General features: G+C 42.6%; 1 long non-coding RNA gene across 1 annotated transcript in view; it reads right to left on the bottom strand.

The window, feature by feature from the left end:
* Positions 1-1777: 1777 nt before the first annotated feature.
* Gm31379 overlaps positions 1778-15339 on the bottom strand; it is a 28226-nt gene continuing 14664 nt past the window's right edge. The window contains exon 3 of the long non-coding RNA XR_390445.4: positions 1778-2189. This is a non-coding gene — a long non-coding RNA (predicted gene, 31379). The remainder of the gene's footprint in view (positions 2190-15339) is intronic.

Raw genomic sequence — 15339 nt, 5'->3', positions numbered from 1 at the left:
GGTATGGCCTTGTTGGAGGAAGATTGTCACTGTGGAGGCAAGGCTTTGAGGTCTTATATGCTAAAGCTATGCCAGGTTGTGACATGGTCTCCTTTTGCAGCCTGCAGATCATGAACCTGCATGCTGCCATGATTCCTACCACGATCATAATGAGCTGAGCCTCAGAACCTGTAAGCCAGTCCCAGTTACCTGTTTTCTTTATAAGAGTTGCTGTGGTCATGGTGCCACTTTATAACAATAGAAACTCTTATTAAAACAAAAGATATTTCAGTAGGTAGCTTGGCAGTCTGATGTTATTTTTTAAAATGTTGGAGGTACTCTAAGCAATACATAAAGCATCCTTGCATGCTTTATTTAGAATGGTTTTCTATCCTCCACTCTGCCATTATAGGAACAATTCTTCCTTCTATTCTGAAACCCGCCCTGTTGATTAGTTTCCCCTCTCCATTTGTCTCTGAGAACCACATACAGTCTTTGTGATACACATGCCTTCCAGAGGTCATTTCTCTTGGATGTGACTTCGTGAGCCAAGGAGGCAGGTGTAAGGTCAACTTCTGTAATGTCCAGTGATCTTGGGTATAGAAGGAGCCAAGTCTCAGTGAACTATAGAACTAAAGAGAGACAGTAACTATCAAGTTAGGAAGCACCAGGCAATGAACACAGCAAGATGTCTGGAAGGTAATGTTAGGGATCAACTACTCAGTGAGCCTAGGTGAATAGGAAGAGAGAAACAGAAAGACTGATTAAAGTCCTCACAGGTCAGGTGGTAGAAAGCTTTAAATGTAGGGGTATGGACTTTTCTTTTTATTCTCCACGTGTAAAAGTCTCTTGACTGGAAATTAGGGAGTTGTACATATCTCTTAGCGAGATGATTGGTACCTACATAAAGGATGGTTTGTAAGAGAAAGCCCGGGTGTGATGCTATTATTGTCCATTTGAAAGGTAAGTGGTTTTTCCATGTTTCCCGAGGCATATCTATTTAATTAAAGGTTTTCAGAGAAAAGCTGTTTAAATGTGCCTTCCATTGTATCTGGAAAAATACCACCAGAAGTATAGATAGTAGGATTTGTGATTAGAGGCTGGAGCATAAAATAGTCATTTTAGTGTGCTCATACCACTCCACATAATTAATGCTTTTAAAAGGAGCTGGAGATTAAAAAGAAGCTCAGGATGTGTAAGTACAACCATGATGGCCAAAGAAGAGTAAAATACCAGTTCTCATCACAAACCTCAGCAGAATGATTAAATGTGTGTGTGTGTGTGTGAGAGAGAGAGAGAGAGAGAGAGAGAGAGAGCAACAGAGAGAGAGACAGAGACAGAGAGAGACAGAGAAAGAGAGAGAGAAAATTTAAATACACTTGAAGATACATATATATAAAGACAATTATTCTCTATAAATTTCACTTATATATTTTCCCATTTACTTCTGTTATTTATTTGGAAGCAAATGTACTATCAAGCTACTATGTCTGGATTCCTTGAACCCAAACAACACTGTATACTGCTATAGTTTATTCATTGTAATGATGATATTAAGTAATTGATGGGAGGGTAACATATATAGTGTAGCTATGCTGAACAAAGGATTAATCTAAGTCCCAAGCAGAATCAACTGCGGCAAAATGTCTGTCTGTCACACCACTAAGAAGAGTGTGCAATTTAAAATGTTTTACTTATTTATAGAATTTTCTAATTAATATTCTCAGTCCTTACTGACAAGAGGTCACTAAAGTAACAGAACATGGAGCAATGCACAAGAAAAGAATAGTATATAAGATTTTGGATGCACTTACATTTATTGGATTTTTGAATCTTCTTTTCATTGAGATTCATCAATAACGTAATAACGTGGCTATTAAACACAGTATGCACATTATAGTCAATGGTGATCATCACAGCAATAGAAATATTTGCCAAGACATTTGTGGTAATGCATGATCCAGCATTCTGGAGACTCTCACGTGCAGGCTCTTGTCAAGAAAGCAAGGCCAAAGATATAAGGATCTCAGTCAACCTTGTGTGCCCTTCCCTGCCTGTTTGCCAGAGGCTCCCATAGTTCACTGGGCTTCTTCCCTCTAAAGGCTCAATGGTTCTTTCAAAGAGTGGTCTGTAATTCCAAGATGCCTAAACTTATCTCATCCAGCTCCTTTCTTCTTCAGTTTCTGCTAAAATGTCTTCTTTCATTTTTCCTGAAAAGTGAAACAGATAAAAAGTAAAACCTGATTCATGGGGACAATATCCCTCTCCTGCTTTATTGCCAGTCCTCTATGACCTCCTCCAAATCAGCATTCTGGCTGACAGCTCTACGTTGTATGCAAGTGACAAGTTGTCTATTTCTCCAAGACAGAGTTAAGGAAAACAGAAGATCCACAGCCTCATAAACAGTGAATATTTGGGATGTCGTGAGTGCTTTAGACTAAAGGAGCAGGGATGCCAGTGCTCTAAGTCAGAAGAATGAGTGACATGGGACCTGTGGATATGGCTCATGTCTCTATGATATCAAAGCCATAAGTACCCACAAATCCCCACAGGCCAACAAAGTCACCAATGCTCTAACTGGGCCTTCTTGGTCTATTATAAACATTCCTCTGTATTTATACATGGAAAATAGGAAGAAGATTCATGATAAGAGTTTTTTTCTGTTATTGAAAAGCACACAAATACGAATTGTGCTCAAATTACTGTCTCTGCCACATCCAGAGACTGTCAACACTCAATGTACACTTTAGTAACAAAAATCAGTTCCACTAATGGTTTGCTGGTATATATTTGTGAGATATACATAAAAAAAACCTTTGATTGCTATAATGAAGTTTCTGCCACCTGTGTGCCTTCTACATGCATACAGTAATAAGAATGCTTCGTATGATGGTTAGTTTTTGTCAACTTGACACATGCCAGGATCATTTGGGAAGAGCAACCTCAACTGAGAAAATGCTTCCATCGGATTGCCTAAGCAGAGATCCTCTATGGACCTCTTCAGTTCGTGTCCCCAGGTTCTTGCCTTGAGTTCTTGCCCTGACTTTCCTTAGTGATGGAGTGAGACCTGAAATAAAGCCTTCTTCCCCAAGTTGCTTTCTGTCATGGTGATTGTCATAACAATAGACATTTGAATTAATGCATGATCCAACATTATAAAGACTCTTATCTATAGGCCCTTGCCAAAGATATAGGATGACAGACATAAAACCCCAATGTCTTTCTCTACCTATGGCACTTAAAACAGTGTAAAAATTCAATACTGACCTGCAGCCAAAGCCCCTCCTCCAACCCCTGCCACCTCTTTGTTCCCAGAAACAACAACTCTAAGACTTAATATTTCATGAACAAATGCCCAGGCCGAAAGGTTTGACTTGTTCCCTGACTAGCTCGTGAATTAATTACTCATTTATTCTATCCCAAGTTCCAACATGTGGTTGGTTCCCTCTCCTCAGCTTCATGCTATCATCTCTGTCAGTATTCAGAGTGAACCTCTCACACCTGACTGTTTCCCAGAATCCTATCTCATTGGGCATAGGCCTTTTATTGACCCATGATGCTTCCACAAGTATGTAAAGATTCTCTCTACACGGACCACTTTATCCGTGCAGTTGACCACATTGAACTGGTTAGGATGTTGCTTAGAACCTACAAATCATGAAGAATAACCATCTCATCATCCAATGAGCAATCACCCACTGTCCACATGTCTCTCCCTTTAACTCTGGACCCCACCCTGGCCTGTTCCTTCCTTTCACGAGTTTCAGACGCCTGAGACCACTCTAACATGCCTCCCAATTGGTCCTAAGTAGCTCTTCCTGGGAAAGGTCTATTGGCAAGGAAAGACAAAGTATTTTATTTGTGCCTATTTTAATTCTTATTGAAGGGGGTAGAATCTGTTCTTGTGCTATAAGTGATAGAAGTTATATGGTTATTTTGGCAAAAACAAGTTATTAAAAAGTGCAGGTCATCCTAAAGAAAACTCTGTAGGACAGCTCCAAAGGACTCAGCTTCAAGGTAAGTCAGCTTTCAGGGACACACGTCGGGATGCATTCTTCTTCTGGATTTTCTTTTTCTGCCCCAGAATTAAATTCTCAGGCAAAAGGAATGCAACTGACCGGTTGGGTTGTGTGTGTGAGCTGAGGACATGTTGGCGAGGTGAGCATCCCTACCAGAACCACAAGAAGGTCTGTGTTATGGGTAATTTGTTAGCTAAAGAGAACCATCCATTAGCTTCTGGTGAGCAGGTTAAGCATAAACAAACTCAGAAGCGAGCGAGCCGAGTGGCTCACGTGCATATCAGAGCCAGGTACACTAGGACTCAGCCATAGTGATTCCCACCCAGTGTTATTTCCTATCGCAGGCAACTGTTTTCAGTCCAACACTTGAGAGTCAAACAGCAAAGCAAAACAGTTCTTGCCAGGCCAGCACATTCAGAAGAGTGTGCAAGTGTGTGCTCATTATGGAGGGATTATAACTGGGAGCTTACAGGTTACAAAATAGAACACTAGCAGTGGTGTTTTATTAGAATTGTATAATTATTCAGACGGATGGTAGTTTTGAGATGGAAAGTTTAAAGGAATTCATACTTTACATTTTTCCAACCACGTAGCAAGAAGGATGGTGACAAGCAGGAGGGAGATGAATGCAGAGAGGTGGAACCTGAAGGATGAAGCACAAGCATCCACTTTGATGGGTAAGTCACTTTGCTGTGGCTCTATTACTGTATGGCATCTTCTCTAGGTCTGCAACAGCAGCCTCTCTTTGTCTCTGTCTCTGACTCTATGTGTGTCTCTCTCCCTCCCTCTTTTCCTCCCTCCTTTTCCCTCACTCTCTCTGGGAATGCAGGTTGTTGTTGACTCCTTTTCTCACTATAGACCTTCCTACAACATCAAACACTCCTTCCGATAGTTTTTAGATAGGACTGGATAGCTCTATCTAGAAGCCCCATTCTCTTTTACTCAACACAATATTTTTTATTGATTATTTTGGAATTTCACATAATATTCCCCATCACACTCCCTTCCCAATCCTCCCAGATCTGTCTTCTACCCTTGTGATCCACCTCCACCCCCACCCAACCCCTCAAAAAAAAAAACCACAGGAAGGAAGGAAGGAAGGAAGGAAGGAAGGAAGGAGAGAGAGAGAACGAGAGAGAGAGGAAGGAAGGAAGGAAGGAAGGAAGGAAGGAAGGAAGGAAGGAAGGAAGGAAGGAAGAAGAGAGAGAGAATGAGAGAGAGAGGAAGGAAGGAAGGAAGGAAGGAAGGAAGGAAGGAAGGAAGGAAGGAAGGAAGGAAGGAAGAGAGGGAAGAGAGAAAGAACCCCATGTTCAGTCTCTGTTATGCATATACTCATTGGAGCAGGGTCAAGCTCCCAGTGGCCAGTCCCTTAAAGAAAACTGAGTTCTTCCCCACCTGTATCCACCAGAAGCCATCAATTGTGAAAAGCTACACTTCTAAATCCTTATCACAATTTTTAAGAATTCCTTTTGATGGCTTCCTGTCTAAGCTGTTAGTATTTTTTGAAGGGTTGGGGGAGGGTTAGGGTTTGTCACAGTATCTGGAGTCATCGACACTACTGCAAAAGCAGCTAGATGCTCTACTCTTAAGATCATGTTTTTGCAACAACCCAGGCCATGGAGAGATTGGAGTAACATTTCAACTAAAGATAATGCAAAGTTAGGCATAAATTCCTTACCCGTGGCTAAATCAGAGAGGGTACCAAAGGGGGAATATCCAAGGATATGATCATGTGATAAAGTGAAGGCTGATCCTCTTGCTCCTGAGAGAGAATATCAGCAGTACTTAGATCTGTAACCGTGCCTGCTCTATTTTGTGTGAGCATGCTGCCATTGTTTCCCTTCTTTATAGTTGCTCTAGTGTGTCAACTGCACTGTGAGCCCAGCAGTTATACTGAAAACACTTGCCTCTGTGTTTCCATAGCATTTCACCCAGAGAGTTGCAAACAATACATACTTAATATTCATTTAAGGTTTACAATTTTCATTTATAAAATCAATTGCAATTTATTGGAAATTACTGATTTACTCTTCAAATCTGCTGTGTTCCCATGTGCAGTTTCTAGAGTTTTTGGGGTTTTTTTTAGGTAAAAATCCTTGGTAGTGATAAAAATATTATTTTAATCTTAATTACCATGATGCAGTTAGGTTTGGCACACAGGTTGCTGCCACAGCAGTTCAATAAAACTAGAAGCCCAGGCTTTGACTTTACCATCCAGGGTAAATAATTGGCATTTTAAATCACCCCTTTTGCATAGCATGAATGGTTTATTTAATGTGAATATGTATTATAAAATGACTTTGGTTATTTTTATAAGGAACGTAAGATACAACTCTATTTTAGATTTTTCTTTTAGGCTAGTGCTTTGTAGATCAAGCATGTTGGCATTCTGCACTCATGTTCTAGGACTGTTTTAAGGAAGCGCTACAAGCTGAGTGACTTAAACAACAGAAATTTATTGCCTTACAGTTCTGCAGGGAACAAGAGCACAAGGGCCTGGCAAGGTTGCTTTCTTCTGAGAGCTCTCAGAGATAAACTCTTCTGTCTGGTTTTGTCTTGGTCAGTTTAGATTGCTGTAAAAATGCCGTAGGCAACATTCTATGCTGTGCAAATCCATGCCATGCCAAGCCATGCTATCCCACTCTACAGAAAGGTGTTTTGTTTGTTCTTTCGTTCTGTTTCAGTTCTGGAAGCCAAAATAGAAGACCAGCATCTTAGCATGGTCAGGTTCTGCGATTTCCCTCTTTTGTAGTTAGAGATTCTGCCCCATGACAGAACGAATGAGCTCTTTGACATTGCTTTCATTGGGCGTCCATAAAGATCCCATTCGTAAAGATTTCACATGATATGCACTCACTGATAAGTGGATATTAGCCCAGAAACTTAGAATACCCAAGATACAATTTGTAAAACACATGAAACTCAAGAAAAGGAAGACCAAAGTGTGGATACTTTGTTCATCCTTAGAATGGGGAACAAAATACCCATAGAAGGAGTTACAGAGACCAAGTTTGGAGCTGAGATGGAAGGAATGACCATCCAGAGACTGCCCCATCCGGGGATCCAGCCCATAAACATCCACCAAACACAGACACTATTGCATATGCCACAAAGATTTTGCTGACAGGATCCTGATATAGCTGTCTCTTGTGAGGCTATGCCAGTGCCTGGCAAATACAGAAGTGGATGCTCACAGTTATCTATAGGATGTAACACAGGGCCCCCAATGGAGGAGCTAGAGAAAGTACCCAAGGAGCTGAAGGGGTCTGCAACCCTATAGGTGGAACAACAATATGAACTAACCAGTACCCCCAGAGCTCTTAACTCTAGCTGCATATGGAGCAGAAGATGGCCTAGTTGGCCATCACTGGGAGGAGAGGCCTTTGGTTTTGCGAAGATCATATGCCCCAGTACAGGGCCAGGAAGCAGGAGTGGGTGGGTTGGGGAGCAGGGCAGGGGGGAGGGTATAGGGGACTTTTGGAATAGCATTTGAAATGTAAATCAAGAAAATATCTAATAAAAAAATAAATAAAACTATAGAGAAAAAAAGATTTATCTTCATGATTTTATCCCTCCCAATACTCCACAGTCTCGTGTGTGTTATCACGTTGCAGGTGAGGGTTTTGGTGGAGCATAAACACTATGCAGTTAAACCTGGCAGTGCCTTGGCTTGCAGAAGTGCCTCCTTTTAGAGTTTCTTCTAGGCTCTGCCCAACAGTTACCTAGCAACATCCAGGTCATCTCTTGCCTTTCTCCATCTCTGGCCTCTTTCTCTCTCCCTATCTTCTCTTCTCGCCCTCTCCATCTCTCCACGTGTTCCTGAACCACCTCTTCTTTTCTTTCTCTCTCCTTTCTGTCCCTCCCTGTCCCCTCTCTTTCCCTACTTCTACTCCCTTCTCAAGTCCCTTCTCATAGCCCCCAAAACTTCATTTTCTACTAGACTCATCATGTGGCTGGTACCTCAGGCGGGATGCCTCAGCATGGACCCACTCCTTCCACATTACAGAACATATCACCTCCTTCCTGCTTTCTTCACGAGGAATTCTTCTTCCTCTGTATATGACTGTGCCCAAATGCTCCCCCTCCCCTTGAAGAACCCCAATTGTATCTGTTTAGGGGTTCTTCCTCTACTCTATGACAACCTCATCTGAACTAATTACATTCAGAATGGCCCAATCTACAGCAATGTACTGAGTGAGGATTTGAGGAAGGTAGAGGCAATAAAACGCAACCTGTATCATGTTCTCATAGTTTCAAAACATATTGCGACTTGCATTATTTCTTTGCTGAACTTTTGAACTATTTCTTCTTCTCTTTACTTGAAAGAAGGAGGATGAATTGGATTCTAACCTAAGGCAGGAAACATAATCCCCATTTAACCCATTGTTTGTTCCACGAAAGCAAGTGGGATGGCTGGTGTGACCTGATATTCACGAGGTCATTGTCTTTAGGGTGAAGCTGTGATGACTTAAAGTTAGAATCCAAGGCTGGTCCTTGCTCTCCTTGCTATCGCCCTGGATACAGACAAGGAAGAAACCGGTTTCTGCCTTCGGAGGGAGGCAGAGCTCAGCCAGTTCCAGTTCCTTGATAAAGAGGTAGCTATAAAATTCTTCATGAAACACTTGTTTCCAATTTATGGAGATAGTCTAAGCTCCTTGCTGGCACTGGAGTTTCAGACTCAATACTTAGCATCCCTCCTGCTTTGAGATCAAGAAGGGTTATCCAGACCTCTCCTGACTTCAGTAATCTCTGACCACAGTGGGTGTCTTCAAATTGAGTGTTCCCTCAGCTGATCATGAAATCTTACACATAAGGTTAACTTAAGTCAAACAGTAGAATAAAGAGAGACAATGTAGAATGTTCCAGGTTAGGTTTAATTCTGAGCCCTGTAGTTATTTTTTTATTATTGAAGGCACTGATTGGATTTGCATTGAGGCTGTTGATTGACTCTGTTAGTATACTATAGTAATTGTGACAAAATTTATTCTTGCAATCTACAGGATTTCCTTGTAAGCAATCTTGATGTGTACAACTCAGTGTCGTGTTATGTCTGCTGGCCTCATCCTTTTTTCTTCCCTTTTATCTGTCCTATAAATAAGTCATGTTTGGTTACTATTTCTTAGAAGCCTGTTCTTTTCTAAGGAGAGACAGAAAGGGAGTGGGTCTGGAGGGGAGGAGAAGTGGGGAGGAACTGGGAGGAGTAGAGAGAGGGGAAACCATAATCAGGAAATACTGTGTTTGGAAAAAAATCGATTTTCAATAAAATCGATAAATTAAAAAAAGGGGGAAATTTTTCAAAAAGAAACAATTAAGAGCCTTCCTTGCAGTGACTGGCTCCATCTGCAGCACTCAGCCCTGCCACCACTTCTGCGGGACACTGCTTGCTGTTCCAATCGGAGACACTCTGAAAGCCCCGACTTTCACTGTCCTTTCTCATAATTGTGTCTCGTGCCATGTCTGACTATTTCTTGGCTTCTTTACTTTAGATTCCCTCTCATCTCTGGACCCTTCTCTGTGTTTAGAGTCTGGACAGCTTTGAAAAGCTTCTAATCTAGATGCCCTTTCTTTCCTGACCATCCCTGTACAACTTTAAGCCTGAGAAGATGGTCGTGAAGCTTCTACGTTGAACATGGACACTTTTCTACCATAAGAAATGGGTAATGGTGCTGGAGAGATGGCTCAGCCGTTAAGAGCATGGACTGCTCTTCCGAAGGTGCTGAGTTCAAATCCCAGCAAGCACATGATGACTCATAACCATCTGTAATGAGATCTGACACCTCTTCTGGTGTGTCTGAAGATAGCTACAGGGTACTTACATATAATAATAAATAAATCTTTGGTCTGGAGTGAGAGTGGGGCCAGAAAGAGCAGAGGTCCTGAGTTTAATTCCCATCAACCACATGATGGCTCACAACCATCTGCACAGTAACCATCTGCATAGCTACAGTGTAGTCATATACATAAAATAAATAAATAAATCTTTAAAAAGAAAGAAAGAAACAAACAAAGAAACAAGTAAAGAAAGAGAGAGAAGTGGATAATGAAGAAGCCTGTGCCCTGTGGAAGGACATCACTCAGATTCCAGCACTTTCAACTCAGCTGCCAAAAGGGCAGGGGAGACCCACCCCCAAACTTGCTGACAAAGATGATGTTGTCTCTACATCCTGGGAAATAATCCTAGCTGTTTCTAGAAGTTTCCAAAAGGCATGTGTTAGTGAAAGTTACATTAATAGCAGCTTCTGGCATCAGGTTTCCTCCTCCAGTGCTGCAGCCCTTGCTCCATTATCCTTCCCCCCCTAGAAGAGGATGTGGCCTGGTCATTGCTTTCATGCTATGAGGACAGTTCAAGGCTGATCTGACCTCTGATGCCTATATCCCTAGCATACTGATACCTGCCTTTCAAGCTAAGAGTCTCTCCACAGCTCATTTATCCCAAACTGTAGGGAAGTATATTTTGTCCTCCATCTTCCTTCTTAGGCTGTTTCTGTGTCTCTTACAGAGAAATCAAATTCTGTGATGTCACTGCTCCCAAGAGCCTCTCAGCCAAAGTACCCCTTCTTTAATGACACAGAGCTAGCCTAAGCACTTACTATTTATCCCCAGTTTTCACAGTGGCTCTCAAACAATGTCTATTCCTAACTCTTACTCCAGTTTTTCCCCATCAGCAGTTAAGTGTGATCAAGGCTCCTCCAATTAATAGGAAAGTAACTTCAATTCCCTTTCCCATACTGAAAAAGATCCCATGCACAGTGGGAGTTTCCTTTCAGACCCTGGAATAGGCACAAGTGACACCCAAACACCTGCTTTCCCAGAGGGAGGTAACCTTTATTAAGGAGTAAAGAAAAGTTACAGTGGCTGCTTTCTGTCTCAGGCAGAAAAGCAGCAAATGATCTTGCAAGTGAAATTTTTAAGAAGAGAAAAGCTGTGTAAGAATGGGCTAGGATGTGGTGGTATGGTTTGATTGGGAATGCTAATCCGGTAAACCAAAGGGGGCTTTTGATTGCTAGACTTCACTACTTTGATAGCTGGACCTTGGTAGTCAGCCTCAGGAGGAAGAAGTGGGCAAATAGACCTCAAGTAATAGACCTTCATGGCTAACTTTAGGAATGTAATCTAACTTTTTTTTTTTTTTTAGCAAGGCAGAGGAAATGGGGGTGGGGGTGGGGAAATGGCAAGGGTCTCCAGAGCCATACTTGCCACATGCTCAAGCTGGCCAGAGTTTCTACATGTACCTTCTGCCCTGAATTGATTCCCTTATCCCATTTATTGATAGAAACTTTTCGGGGTGATTTCTATTTCCATTTCTAGCCATTCCTCACCTGAGCAAATCAGATTTGAAGTCAGATTTGATTTCACCTCACCGGAAGCGCTGCATGCACCTTAGAACCCCAGATGGATAAACAAATCTCTGTCTTGTTCATGACTTACTTGGCGGCTCAACAGTATTTGAGCCTGTTAGCTCAGCCTTTCGTTTTGAAAGCTCCCTTACACAAGCAGGCTTGCCCTTCATTTCTTTCTGCAGCTTGTCCATTTGTGCTTTAAGTGTGGGTTTCATCTGTTTTGCCTTGGGCACGCAGCTCTTTCCACATTACATCCTTTCCCTAGTTACCTCATCTTGTTGCTGGCTTAGGTTTCCATTCCTTTCTTGTTGCTTTCAAAACCGGTCACTCCAGATCCCCAAGTGTCAAGCATATACAGTTACCTGTTCCCTGAAAACCTCTACTCAAGTACTTAACATTCTAACCCTGAGGTCACCCTCCCCTCCAACCCTCTCTTCCTCCTCAGTGACGGTCATAACCACTTTTCTAGATTCCCAAGCAGGAATCTACATAGCAACCTAAAGCATTCATCGCATAAGGCATCCCCAGCCAGTGAGTGACTCTCATCCGGATCCCTGCCTCCTCACTGCCTTCCTCTGCTTTATGCTGCAGCAGTTGATCCTTCACACACAGGACAACTTGATCATCTCTCCGGTTAACAACCAGATGAACAAACCCTCTTCACTTGATTCTTTGTAGATGGTAGGAGCTTACAGGCATGCACTAGACAGAAACCAAAACTGTCAAAGATGCAGGCTTTCTTCTTTAACTGAAGAAACTGATACCAGTTTTCCATCCAGAAGGCTAGACATTAATGTGTTAATAGCTGTGGAGCCAGCCCTCACTGAAACTCCAGAATCCTGAGCAGTGTTTCTCAGTCAAAACAACTCATCCTCAGGAATGAGGCCCCAGATACTTTGCAGAAGACTTTGCTAGAATGCTTGTTACAAACCCTTCCTCCCTGAGCACCGTTTCTCAAACAACAGAACCCAATCTTGTATGAAAGGCCACAGGTGCTCTGCTAAAGAGATGGACTTTGAAGAGGAGCTTTGATGTAAGCCAGGCCTAAAACTTTATTGCAATGATTGTTACATGGAAACTTTTCTCCCAAGTTTTACTGTGTTTAAATGTGTAGAAAATAAACCTCTTGGCGTGAGGCTCCAGCAGTTTTGGTCCCAGCACTGGCTAACTAAAGTCAAGTTTCATTCTTTCCTTATCTGGATCTTTTCCCTGAAGGCTGTGACACTTGCAGGGACCTCCACAGTCCTTGACATCGCCTTCACGGTAGCTTCCACACTTTGGCTCCATCCCTCCAGCCCCCATTTACATCTTCAGTCAGGTAGTCTTCCCCTCTTCCTGGGACCCTCCTGCCCTTCCCCAGGCAGTCACTTTACGTCTGACATTCCCCTGGCTGCCCCCATGTGTGGGCTAGACACAGCAAGAGTCCTTCTGGAGAAGGGAATCTCAACTGATGTAAGACTTCAGGTACACCTTCCTGATTGATGACGCTGTGGAGGCCCCTGCTCACTCTGGGTAGTGCTACCCTGGGCTGCTGGGTGTTACAAGAAACAGGCTGAGAAGTCCATGGGAAGCAAACCTGTAAGCAGAGTTCTTTCGTGGCCTCTAGATAAGCTCATGTCTCCTGCATTACTGAGTTCCTACACTGGCTTCCCTGGGTGATGGACTGTTATCTGGAAGCATAAGCTGAAATAAGCCCTTTCCTCTACAAGTTGCTTTTGGTCATGTGTTTTATCACAGCAATAGAAACCCTAATTTAGATACCTTTTATTGGAATGCTTTTCTCTCCATTGTCCTGGGAAACTCTCACTTCCTCTCAGTGAGAGGCCTTAGTGTGAATGTTAGAAGAAGTAAACACACCAAAATGCATCTAGAAGTATCTGACTTAGGCTGAAATGTGGATGATATTCAGTAAATATTGTTAATACATTGAACTTGGGTTATGCTGTATCTAGAACTTTCTGCCTAATGCAGTAAATCTCAATAAAGTGAGCACCCTAAATAATTTCATGAACCAGGTCCTGTTGTGTTTTATAAAAAAGAAAAAGAAGGAGGGATATGTTTGGTAGAGGCAGGATATGGTGTGGAGGAAGGGTGGTGCCTCTGCAGGCCCATTGAGAGGCATCCCTTCCCCCCAAGGTTCCAGCCACCTGGTATACTATATCCAGTACCATGAATGGTATAATATAGAATAGAGTTTTATTAGGGCATGGGGAGGGGAATTGAGGGGTAGTAGAGACAGAGAAAGGCAGAGAGAGAGAGAGAGACAGAGACAGAGACAGAGACAGAGACAGAGAGACAGAGACAGAGGAGACAGAGAAAGTAAAGAAGTAGAGTCCAGCCATAATCATGTGGACAGAGAGAGGGGAGGAAAATGAGAAGAGAGGGGGCAGGGGGGGGGAGAGGGTAAGAGAACATGAGAAGAGGAGCAAGGGATTGAGGAGTGGGCAAGCAGCCCCTTTTAAGTGAGTCAGGCACACCTAGCTGTTGCCAGGTAACTGTGGGGCAGAGCCTAGAAGGAATGCTAACAGGTATCCTACAATGTAGAGACATTCCTGCTTGTCCCTACCACCTGCAAACACATTTCCCACCAAGGAACCTTGTGAATAACTGCAGCGATCATGTTTATGGTGGTTTTCTATATTTTTAGTATAAAACTGAATAGTTTATTGAATAATTACTTCCTCGAACAGTTCTAAAGCATATGTGGCTACCTGTAACTTTGCATTTTGTTGTTTTTGAGTGGGGAGGTGCTAGAGTTGCTTTTGTGTTGTCTAGGACCTCACACTTGCTAGTGTGGAAAGCGTTCTACCACTAGCTAAATCCAAAACTCATGTAATTCTACTAAGATTATAAAATACTGATTTTAAAAAATGCCTTTTTGACATATCTACTGTCTTTTTGACATATCTACTTGTCTAGTTAGGGTTTCTATTGCTGTGAAAACTCACTATGACCACAAAAACTCTTATAAAGAAAAACATTTAATTGGGATTGGCTTAGAGTTTCAGATGTTTATACTGTTATCATCATGGTGGGAAGCATGGCTACACGTAGGCAGACATGGTGGTAGAGAAGGAAATGAGAGTTCTGCATCCAGATCAGTAGGCAGTAGGAAGAGCTTTGCCACAGTGGGCTGGCTTGAGCATATGAACCTCAAAGCCAACCTCCAGTGACATTCAAGCAGATGGGTCTACGGGGCCATTCCTATTCAAACTATAACACCTTCTCAGTTTAGAGATATAATAACTCCCAGTGTCCATGGATTCATTCCAGGCAAGTGACTCTGTTCACTGACAAACAGAACCTTTTATATTCTACTGAAAAGCAGAGGCCAGTTGTTGAGGCCAGCCAGCGGCTCACATGTCCAGGTTCGAGCCTGGAAGGCATCTTGGAATCTGGAAGAAAAGAGGGAATCTAGGCGGCAAGAGAAAGGATGGAACCAAGACATTAGTCTGATCAAGGTTCAACTTTAATATAGGCAAACATGCTTTATAAAGAAGAGGGGAGGTCCATTCCCAGTCACACAAAGTTCCTTTGAAGTAGACAGATCAGCCTTTTAATAGGAACTCGTGAAGATCACTGTTTGGTGTTAACTCCGGAAGATCTTGGCGAGCCAGGTTCTGCCTCAGGCAGGTGGCAGGTAGTGGCATATCAAAGGAGAGGGATGAGAAGCAGCACAGCAGGTGGCTCCGCCTCAGTGGCCGGATGGTCTGAGGCCAGCCTAGCTAGGCTGGAAGGAGGTAACAACCAGTTACATTAAATTGTCATCTCTTGGGCCCTGCTATTTGTTTGGGATAACCACACGACTTTCAGCAGCCAGTCACTGTGCTTGAAATGTCACGTGGGCCCTCACTTTCAATTTCTATATACCCTATGGTATGCTCGAAGTGTTTAGTAACTGGTTTAATAACTCTCAGAGGAAAAGCCATCTTGATAGTGTTTGCTCATTTTCACAGTGTAAATGGTCTTACTTTGATTCATGCCAGCCTGATGTTGCCAAA

The sequence above is a fragment of the Mus musculus genome, chromosome 4, assembly GCF_000001635.26.
Source record: "Mus musculus strain C57BL/6J chromosome 4, GRCm38.p6 C57BL/6J".
NCBI lineage: Eukaryota > Metazoa > Chordata > Mammalia > Rodentia > Muridae > Mus > Mus musculus.
This window is presented reverse-complemented; position numbering and strand designations above follow the sequence as displayed.